At 37.9% G+C, this 11,481-nt stretch overlaps 1 pseudogene; it reads left to right on the plus strand.

The window, feature by feature from the left end:
• The first annotated feature begins 1,628 nt into the window (after positions 1-1,628).
• The window catches only part of LOC120854104, a 42,894-nt pseudogene continuing 33,041 nt past the window's right edge, over positions 1,629-11,481 (plus strand).

Genomic DNA, 11,481 nt, shown 5'->3' on the forward strand with positions numbered 1-11,481 from the left:
TTGGCAGAGAGTTCTTCCAGCAGAGAGTAATACATCTTCTGCAAGAACAGTATCTTTTGATTAATAAGTTTTCTTTCTGTTCTTGTGTAATGTGAAAAATAGATATCGGTGTGTGACCTTAAGAAATGTTACATAATGAGATGTCTATAATTTCTGTATCTTAAATGTATGGTAGTCAGACTTAGTCACTTAAAAATGTCTGTTTTAATTTGGCTTGAGAAAGTACTTTGTTATAGAGGACTCATTAGTTAAACTCTCATCCATCCACCTAATGAGATCCTGGGCAATGGAGGTCTCTATGTATGATAGAGAGGAAAAAAAGTCAAGAATATGCTGTGAAATGAAGAAGGTACCTTGTAAGTGAGTATATATTTTATCTTTTCTAAAATATGATTAAAAATAATACATATTTGTTTGTGCATATGTAACTAAATGAGACACTTAACGATACCTTAAAAAAGACTAACAAGTTAGGTTACCTACACAAGGCTGAGTTAAACAGGTAGACAGAAACAAAAGTATAGAGAATACAAATATATAGAGAATCCTCAACGTGCTTGTATATTCATATTTATATAGTGTGAACTTTACAACACATTACCTATTGCAAATCTTTATTTTTGTTAATAAGAGTTTAGCCAATATATTATAAAAATGTATTAACCACCATAGTAAAACTATACAAATCATTTTATTGTTCTTTATACCAATAACTTCTAACCATAAAAAATTTCATTTAGAATAAACAAAAGTCCACTATACTTTATCCCTAATAATTGTCTTATAAGTTCTCTTTCTCTTTTACCATTGCCAACTGAAGGGATTTAATTAGGGAAGATAAAATAAAGGCTTTTATATATTTGTGCAAATTCTTCAAAAGTGTAAATTAATATTTTAAACATAATTACTGTTTATCAACTCTGTGTTATTTATTTGAGCTTAAAACCTGAGGTCAGATTGGGTGATAGTGTTTCTAACTCATTTTGAATTTATCTCCATTTAACGTCAAAAATATTTATTTAACAAGTTATTGTGAATACATTCAATTGAGATATGTGGTTTTATGGACTTACATTTTGTTTGTTGTATATGAGGAGAATGCCATAACCAAGAAAAATGATAAGTAAATCATACAGTATTAATATTGTCTCAGAGGAAAAAAATGTTAAGAAGTGTTAGAGTTTAAGTAAACATATCCAGAGAGCCAGACAATGTGGATGGGTGGGATGTGGGTTACAATTTTAAATATGGTGGTCAGGGTGGGTCCTATTGAGAAGGTGACATGTGAGCAAAAACTTGAAGAGGATGAAACAGCCATATTGATATCTGGAGGAAGAATATACCAGACAGGGTTTATCAGTTATGTGTTGCTACAAATCAACCCAGGCTTCCCAGGTGGCTCAGTGGTAAAGAATCTGCCTGCCAAGCAGGAGACGTGGGTTCAATTCCTGGGTCAGAAAGATCCCCTACAGGAGGAAATAGCAACCTACTCCATATTCTTGCTGGGATAATCCTGTGGACAGAGCAGCCTGGTGGGCTATGGGGTCGCAAAGAGTCAAACATGACTGAAGAGACTGGGCATACACATGTATAAACCAGTCCACTCCAGAAAGTTCTAAGTTGGGAATATGCCTAACACGTCTGAGGAAGAGAAAGGAGGCCAGGGTGACCGGTGTGTAAAGAGTGTGCAGGTGAGTAATAGGAGTTGGCATCAGTGAGGTAGAGAGTGAATTCCTTCCTTCCTTCCTCTCTCCCTCTTCCTTCCATCTCTCCCCTTTCTTCCTTCCATCCTCCCTTTTTTCTTCTTCCTCAAAGCCTCAATTTATTCATTTATTCATGCATTAACCTACTCATTTCATTGAGCATATGTTTATTGTTAAATAAATGTCTCTGCGATGAACCTTATTTTAAACTGAGACATTCAGCAGTGAATGAAATAAACTTCTTGCTTTCATGGGCTTACTTTTTTGGGAGGTGGGGCATACAAATTAAACACAAATATTTAATATGTCAGATGTATGTAGAGAAAAATAAATCATAAGAGGATAGAGTGTGGGTGAGGTTATGTAATTACATAGTAAAAATCTTGAGGTCTCTTTGTTAACATATTTAATATGGCCATATATGTATATAGATCAGCCTCTTGTAGTTATATTGAATAATATACTGAATAATATTCATAAGCTTTTCAAACCAAAAAGAACCCAAAATATTTATATTTTAATTTATTTTCATTTTTTAAGTAAGGCCTAGATATTCAGAGAAGATAACAAATTTTCTGGAGTCATTTATCCAGGTAAGACCTAGGAATACAATTCAAACCTCTTGATACCTGGATGGTGTTCTCTCATTAGAAACATTTTTTTAATTTATGCTCTCCTAATTTTCCTCCAGGTAAAACAACAAGCGAAGGGTTACAAAACATATTGGTATTTTTAAGCATATTTGTATTTTTCAAACTAGGTTAGGAGAATAGTATCCAGGAATAATTGGTAGTTTTTTTTTTCAAGGAAGAGTGTATAATAAAGTTTTGGTCATTTTTTTAACCCATTAAGGTTAGTTTCTCTTATAACTCTAGGGCAGAAGAAAGGAAATCAATTAACCAGCTCTCTTGCATAATTTTGTGACCTGTCAAAACCACCTGTCTCTTTATTTAATTCTCCAAGAATGAGATTCAGTGGTATCTGCTTCCACTGGATTTGGTAAATGAAGATACAGACGTAGCTGTGTTCCAACCCAGAATCTGGACTCTACTATATTCCTCCAACAATGACAATAATTATTTGAATTAATGAATTATAACTATATCTGTCTATAATTCTATTCCTTAAAATAGTCCATTACTGCCTGTACTGAAGAATCCTACCTGAAGTGAAGGGTAATTCATGGCAAAAAAGTCATTTATATAGGTTTAGTAGCATCACATATTACTTTTTAAAGCATATTTACATTCTAAGGCAATTTGAATAATATTTTTTAAGTTATTTTATATAGATAAACAAACAAGGCTTGTGATGGATGATCCAAATAGTTCTGAGTGGTAGAGAAACAAGATCAGGCCTTGAAATCAGTTGGTAAATTCATAAATGTCAGAGTTGAGGATGAAATATTTTAAATACCAAAGTGTACAAACATAAGTGACAGAAAATCTCCAATTCTACAAAATTTCACATATATTAATTTAGATACTATTGTTAGCTAAGAATCTATGATCTCTCTGTGACAAAGATGGTGCAATTTCAAATGGATATCTCAATGTAAGAAAAAGATAATGGAAAATATATTTAGATTACATTTCAGTGAAGGCAGGTTTACTGCTTTGTCCCATTAGGCAGTTTGTTATTATTGTTCTAGGTTGGGTACTGTTGTTTCTCCCTGTATTCTTGCCTTGGTTCAGGATTTATTCTATCATGTTATATAGCATGGGTAAGTAATAGGCTTATTGGACAAAGAGTCTGGTCAGCCTTAAGAGACAACTTCAGGTCCCTTTGATTTCCCTTCATCTGTCAGAGACCCAAGTTGCAGAGTGCTGCTGAACACACCTGCCAGGGGAAGAACCGCAGCCCTGGGCAATTCTGGTGATCATATTATATATTTTTCCCAGGGTGTCCCGTGTTGCTAGCCAGCTTCCCTGGAAATTGACATGAGGATGGGGATTTGACTGCAGGAAGTTTATTGGGGGGTGAATGCTCTTGAGATCAACATTCCCATGGAAAGTAAAGGAAGCAGACTTGGGCAGAGATGGAACCATGATCCAGTTGTAACCAGGGCCTCAGCCAATCCCACCAGGAGCCCTAGAGCTGGGATGGCCTTGCAAAATTGTCTTAAGTTGGCGAGAACTCTGTATCCTCATATCAACCCATTACTGAACACTAGATTTCCCCTGCAAGCTAGCCTTCCTTGGGCTTGGTCTGGGGGACACTCTTCAGCTGAGAATAATTTCCAGGAACAGAGACTCAGCTGTGAGATGTTAGCCATCAATACTACCAAAAGTTAGGGGAATAAGTCCCTTTTATGTCCTAAAAGAGGTATTCCCATAAATTCTTGGGACAATAATTGTGGTTTTAGGCTGAAAGTGTGAAAATTATTTGTTATAAACTCCACCTTTTATGTAGGTAAGTCACGAGTGAATCACAGGTGAGTCTTGAGTGTGAGAGGGCTTTGTCAACAAAATGTAGTTGCTCTACTTCATTTTAATGACAAAAAAGCTAACTTTTGGTTTGTATTATGCTTAGAAAAAATCTTATAATTTGCTCTAGGATTAAAATTCTATTTTGAAAAATAAAATTATTTCCTAAATAACTACAACAATTCAGAAATAGTTTACCCCAGTTTGGAGGAATTTAAAAAGCTGGAAGGCAAAGACTGTTTAAGAAACCCGACCAGGGAATACCTGGGACAATGATCAGGCAGATTTATCCAGGTTTAGACTGACAATGGTAATTGGTTTTCTGTCTCTTCTGCTAGATTGTGGGCTTTTTCAGAGCTGGAGACATGCCTCATTCATCTTTCACCAATCAGAGCATTGAAGTAAATGAGGTAAGTGCCAGGAGAGATGCATATATAAAGTGCTCTGGGAATATGGAAGTGGAGATTAATTCAGCCTCATGAGACATCAAAGAGGTTTTATAGGAGTGATGATTCTTGAGCGAAACTGACTTTTGAGATTTGTCAGATGGAAAAACAGCAGAACAGCAAGAGAAATTCACAGTATTACTGGTTAAACAAGTGTGAATTTGGAAAGACATGATGTCAGAAGACTATGTCATATGTTTGGGAAATAGTGAGTTTTGAGGCACCACTTTTTTTCTGTATTTATTGTTTATTTGGCATATAAGTTCCATTCATTTACAGTTCATTTTTTAAAATCTATCATCCTATTTACAGTATCACACCTGACTCAGTTTATTTTTTTAACACATTAGTTAATGACATTTATTATTTTTTTTTCATTTTCTTTTCTTTTTTTTTTTGTATTGGTTTTGCCATACATCAACATGAATCCACCACAGGTATACACGTGTTCCCCATCCCTGTACCATCCCTCTAGTGCACCAGCCCCAAGCATCCAGTATCATGCATCGAACCTGGACTAGTGATTCGTTTCATATATGATATTATACACGTTTCAATGCCATTCTCCCAAATCATCCCACCCTCTCCCTCTCCCACAGAGTCCAAAAGACTATTCTATACATCTGTGTCTCTTTTGCTGTCTCACATACAGGGTTATCGTTACCATCTTTCTAAATTCCATGTATATGCGTTAGTATACTGTATTGGTGTTTTTCTTTCTGGCTTACTTCACTGTGTATAATAGCCTCCAGTTTCATCCACCTCATCAGAACTGATTCAAATGTATTCTTTTTAATGGCTGAGTAATTCTCCATTGTGTATATGTACCACAGCTTTCTTATCCATTCATCTGCTGATGGAAACCTAGGTTGCTTCCATGTCCTGGCTATTATAAACAGTGCTGCGATGAACATTGGGGTACCCGTGTCTCTTTCAATTCTGGTTTCCTTGGTGTGTATGCCCAGCAGTGGGATTGATGGGTCGTATGGCAGTTCTATTTCCAGTTTTTTAAGGAATCTCCACACTGTTCTCCATAGTGGCTGTACTAGTTTGCATTCCCACCAACAGTGTAAGAGGGTTCCCTTTTCTCCACACCCTCTCCAGCATTTATTGCTTGTAGACTTTTGGATCGCAGCCATTCTGACTGGCATGAAATGGTACCTCATTGTGGTTTTGATTTGCATTTCTCTGATAATGAGTGATGTTTAGCATCTTTTCATGTGTTTGTTAGCCATCTGTATGTCTTTGGAGAAATGTCTATTTAGTTCTTTGGCCCATAAAAAATATTTGCTTAGTTTTGGCTGTGCTGGATCTTCATTGCTGTGTAGGCTTTTCTCTAGTTGCAGTGAGCAGGGGCTACTCTGTTCTGGTGCTCAGACTTCTCACTGTGGTGGCTTCTCTTGTTGCAGAGCACGGGTTCTAGAATGCTCGAGCTTCAGTAGTTGGGCTCATTAGTTGTGGTTTCCGAGCTCTAGAGCACAGGCTCAACAGTTGTGACATATGGGCTCAGTAGCCCCACGACATGTGGGATCTTCCAGAACAAGGGACTGAACCCTTGTCTACTGCATTGGTGGGCGGATTCTTTACCACTGAGCCACCAGGGAAGGCTGAGGTACCACTTTTTTTTAACAAACATTTTTTTTTGAGTCCTTTGCTTTCTTGGCTTTGTCCTTGAACACAGAGCAACCTGCCAGCTGAAGCCAGGCTGTTTTCAGTTGGTACACTCCTGAGTCATCTTATCAGGCAGCTGTACCTTTTCAGAAAACTGGGCTGCCAAGATGTGGGTGGTTGTGCAATGTATGTAGATGGGGGGGGGGCAGATATATGCCAACCAAGTCAGTGTCCCAGCAGACACTGTCAGCTGTGATGTCAGCAGAGAGTTCTGTCTCAATGAATGAGTAGATAGGCGGTGACCAATGCTTATATTTAAAACCTGCCACAACAATTTACTATGTTCACTATTTCACTGTTTTGCTCTATACTTGTACAACTGTGAGCCTTTCACACCATGTGTCCCTTTGTTCCATTTTAAACTAGTTTTTAGGTACTGGTATCATGCAGTGGAACTTCCCTGATGACTCAGATGGTAAAGAGTCTGCCTGAAATGCAGGAGACCCATATTAGATTCTTGGGTCGAGAAGATTCCCTTGAGAAGGAAATGGCAATCCACTCCAGTATTCTTGCCTGGAGAATTCCATGGACAGAGGAGCCTAGTGGGCTACAGTCCATAGGTTCACAAAGAGTCAGACACTACTGAGCAACTAACACACACATCATGCACAAAGTCAACTTTTATTTGGAGAAGAGCCTCTGGGGGTATTTAGAAATTCATTAAAGGAGAGAGTAGACAAGTTTCTATTTAGAATAATGCTGAGCATTATAGCTTAGCAATAATGACTTGACATTTTTTTTTTTGCAGTGCAGTTAATACTGTTTTCCTCTGATTGGATTGAATTGAATTTTAATGCAGTGAGTATCCTCCTGGTGTCTGGACTAGTCCAGGAGGTACCCACATAGTTATGATTCAGGGTGGAAATTAGCTCGTTCTAGGGAATGCCTGACAAATGAATTGGGAGAATATTACAATTAAAGCTAAGGTAATGTCCATTGGGAACATCCAGTGCCTTTAACTGCATGGATATTTATTCATGAATGCTGCCACGAATGAAATGAACTGACCAGGGCTGCCTTAAAAATTCCCTTCATCTTAACCAAACTTTAGACTTCTTCCTGCCTGAACTTCCTTTCCTAAGAGCATTTACTCTAGGAAACGTATTATTCTTTCTTTGCCCTTTTGAGGGCGTGTGTGTGTGTGTGTGTGTGTGTGTGTGTGCATGCATGCTCAGTCGTGTCTGACTCTTTGCGACCCCATAGACTGTAGCCCACCAGGCTCCTCTGTCCATGGGAGTCTCCAGGCGAGAATACTTGGCGGGAGTGGTTTACCATTCCTTCCTCCATTAGAGCTTCTGGACTCAAGGATCAAACCCGGGTCTCTTGCATTTCCTGCACTGGCAGGTGGGTTCTTTACCACTGTGCCACCTGGGAAGCCTTTTGAGATATAAATCTTCTTTAAAAACTTCTTGCCAGCTTTACAACCAAGGACTTCCTTTCTCAAAGACCTAGAAGCCTTCTCTTTGAAATGTGACAGCATCCCTGTCTCCCAGTCTCTGTGGGGAAGAAGGAGCCTCACTTCAGTGGCCAAGGAGAAAGAGATGGGGCAAATATGCAGCTGCAAACATCCAAACTGGACCCCTGCCAGTGGTTCTGTGCTTTTCTTGAGCTTCTATAGGATTAGAAGATAGTGATGTGATCAGAAAAATGGAGGGTATGTTCCCAATAGAAACTTATTGTAGAAGTGTAATTCTTATAGACTTTTTTTTTTTCTGCATGCAGTTTTCGTACGTAGGGATAAATAAACCAAGTCAAGTAGTGTTCTCTAGACTTGTCAACTAGATAATGTAAAATGGGATGCTGAATCCATTTCTTATTTTCAATTCAATATGTTTTTTTCTCACTCACATCTCTTATTTCTAAAAAGAAGAAAATAAGAAACTGTTGGAGAAAAGACTAGAGAGAAGGATATAGAAATCATCCTAGCCAAGAAATCCAGGTTATCAGGGCTTCAATGATTTGAAGAGGAAGGGAGATATTTGAGAGAAGGAGTAAGAAAGAGGAATGTGGATTTAGCAATGTATTAGATAAAAAGTAAAACTGAGAAAATAACCAGCACATGTTGGAAGACTTCTACCTTCACCACTATACCACCAATGCACCAGGACACGTTGAGTTTAAGTGATGAGAAAGATAATGGATGGTCCTCTAAAACACAGGAATACATACCGAATACATGAAATGTATAAGTTGCTAGCTTTGAGGATTTATTAAAAATTGTTGGTGTTGGTTGAAAATGGACAAAAGTGACCTATAGGCCAGTTGAGATACAATGCTTAATGCTTGCTAGTTAGAGACTAAGTAGAGAAGGTGGGGGAAAAAAAGGAGGATTGACAAATTAAACATTCTCGAGAATAAATACTCATCAAAAATAATTGAAGAACCAAGAAAAAGAAAAGAAGCAATGAAATTTGTTCCCAAGAAAAACAAACAAAAAAGCCAAAAGCTGCCTATGAATCTATAGGTAGTTGGTTTGTATTGACTAGCAACCAATCTGAGATGGTAGTGTTCATCTCCTGCAAGCAGTCAATAGGGTCATCAGAGAAACTGAAGTTCTTTAAGATGCCAGCATGGACTAATTCAGAGCTTCCCTGGTGGCTCAGACAGTAAAGAATCTACCTGCAATGCAGGAGATCTGGGTTCAGTCCCAGGGTTGGGAAGATCCCCTGGAGAAGGGAACGCTATCCACTCCAGTATTCTTGCCTGGAGAATTCCATGGACAGAGGAGCCAGGCGGGCTACAGGCAATGTGGTTGCATGAGTCAGACACACCTGAGAGACTAACACTTTACATTTTCATGGACTAATCTATTACATTATTTTGCCATTTTTCTTTAAGGGAAATAAGACTATGGAAAGAGTCACATTTCTGTTGGAAGAGAAGAGGCAGAGAAAATCTAGATCATGGCAGTGATGCTCAAAGAGGAGAAAGTTTTAAAAGTTCACTACTCAGAGGTCCCTGGGGTAACAGAAGGACACAGGGTATCCGCAGGATGAGTAGTGCAAAATCAGAACAAATGAAAAGAGAACTCCCAGAAAGCTGTCTATTTTCAGAGGCAGGCTTTGGCAATAATTAAAAGATTGCTAATCAAGCACATATATAATCAAACATATTTATAATCAAAATATAATCAGAAACATACTTATAATCAAAAGTCAAATTTGGATGTTGGATACTGGAAGAGATTCAGTTTGGGTGAATGTGTAAACTCTGCAGCCCACCTGCAGAGTGGTGTGGTGGCATTAGATTACATTAAAACTATATCCTAAAACAGATGTCATGTTTACCTACCTACGGTAGGTGGGTAGAGTTGGATGGCATTGAGAAACTAAAATAAAAAAGAATAAGTAAAATAAGGAGACCTTGCAGATTGATGACATTAAAGGACCATAAACTGAGAACCAGGATGAACTTTGCAATGAGAAAGAATTTGAGAGCAATTTAAACACAGTTAATTCTGTGTTTTATGCATGCAAGGCAGGTGCTTTCCAGGCAAACAAACTACACTGAGTCTAAACCACTCCAATAAAATATGTATAGATATTTTCCATTCCCTGAGGTTTAATAGCTTTCTTCTAGCCCACTAACCTCTAGGGCTTTTCATAGGATATGAGTGAGAACAGAATTTATGGTCTTTGGTAGATAAAGGCAGCATCTGCCTGTTTCCATAGTAACTCTCCAAATAGATTAATTTTTATAGCTCTGATGTCAAGACAGTGAAATTACTGGTACTTTCTGGCAACACTTAATGGCAGAGCTCATTAAGTAGGTTTTCACTACTACATAGGAAAGAAAAGGATAAAGGCAAAACTAATATCCTATAACATGCATAAGAAAAATAAAGACCTTTCTGTATCTTTCAGCCAAGAACTGACAAAATTAAAGAAAAAACATAAACGCAATGCATGTTTTCAGAACATGGCTCATGACTTTTTGGTTTGCATAATGGATGGTATTTCCAGAATTATTTTCTTTAAAGATTGTCAAATCAATTGTCTCCTGTTATTCTAATTCAAAACTTCTTCAGCACTGACTTTTGAGGTGGCTACTATAACTGAAAAGAACTTGACCATGTTTTCGGGTCAGTGGTTTACTCCTTCTACAATGAGTACTCATTAAAATTATCCAAAGACATTTTCTACATAGTTCCAGATAAATCAGATAGATGAATTATGCGGTTGGAACAGTTTTGCTAGTACAATGGGGAATTTATTTATTTATTTTTTTAATTTTTTTTAAAATTAATTAATTTATTTTTAATTTTTACTTTACAATTCTGTATTGGTTTTGGCATAGATTGACATGAATCCACCACAGGTGTACATGCATTCCCAAACATGAGCCCCCCTCCCACCCCCCTCCCCACAACATCTCTCTGGGTCATCTCCGCGCGTCAGCCCCAAGCGTGTCATATCCTGCATCAGACATAGACTGGCATTTCGATTCTTACATGATATTATACATGTTTCAATGCCATTCTCCCAAATCATCACATCCTCTCCCTCTCCCTCTGAGTCCAAAAGTCCGCTATACACATCTGTGTCTTTTTTGCTGACCTGCATACAGGGTCATCATTGCCATCTTCCTAAATTCCATATATATGTGTTAGTATACTGTATTGGTGTTTTTCTTTCTGGCTCACTTCACTCTGTATAATCGGCTCCAGTTTCATCCATCTCATCAGAACTGATTCAAATGTATTCTTTTTAATGGCTGAGTAGTACTCCATTGTGTATATGTACCACAGCTTTCTTATCCATTCATCTACTGATGGACATCTAGGTTGTTTCCATGTCCTGGCTATTATAAACAGTGCTGCGATGAACATTGGGGTACATGTGTTTCTTTCAATTCTGGTTTCCTCTGTGTGTATGCCCAACAGTGGGATTGCTGGGTCATAAGGCATTTCTATTTGCAATTTTTTAAGGAATCTCCACACTGTTCTCCATAGTGGCTGTACTAGTTTGCATTCCCACCAACAGTGTAGGAGGGTTCCCTTCTCTCCACATCCTCTCCAGCATTTATTGTTTGCAGATTTTTGGATCGCAGACATTCTGACTGGTGTGAAGTGGTACCTCATTGTGGTTTTGATTTGCATTTCTCTAATAATGAGTGATGTTGAGCATCTTTTCATGTGTTTGTTGGCCATCCGTATGTCTTCTTTGGAGAAATGTCTATTTAGTTCTTTGGCCCATTTTTTGATTGGGTCGTTTATTTTTCTGGAATTGAGCTGCA

This window comes from Oryx dammah, unplaced genomic scaffold (genome assembly GCF_014754425.2).
Source record: "Oryx dammah isolate SB20612 unplaced genomic scaffold, SCBI_Odam_1.1 HiC_scaffold_27, whole genome shotgun sequence".
NCBI lineage: Eukaryota > Metazoa > Chordata > Mammalia > Artiodactyla > Bovidae > Oryx > Oryx dammah.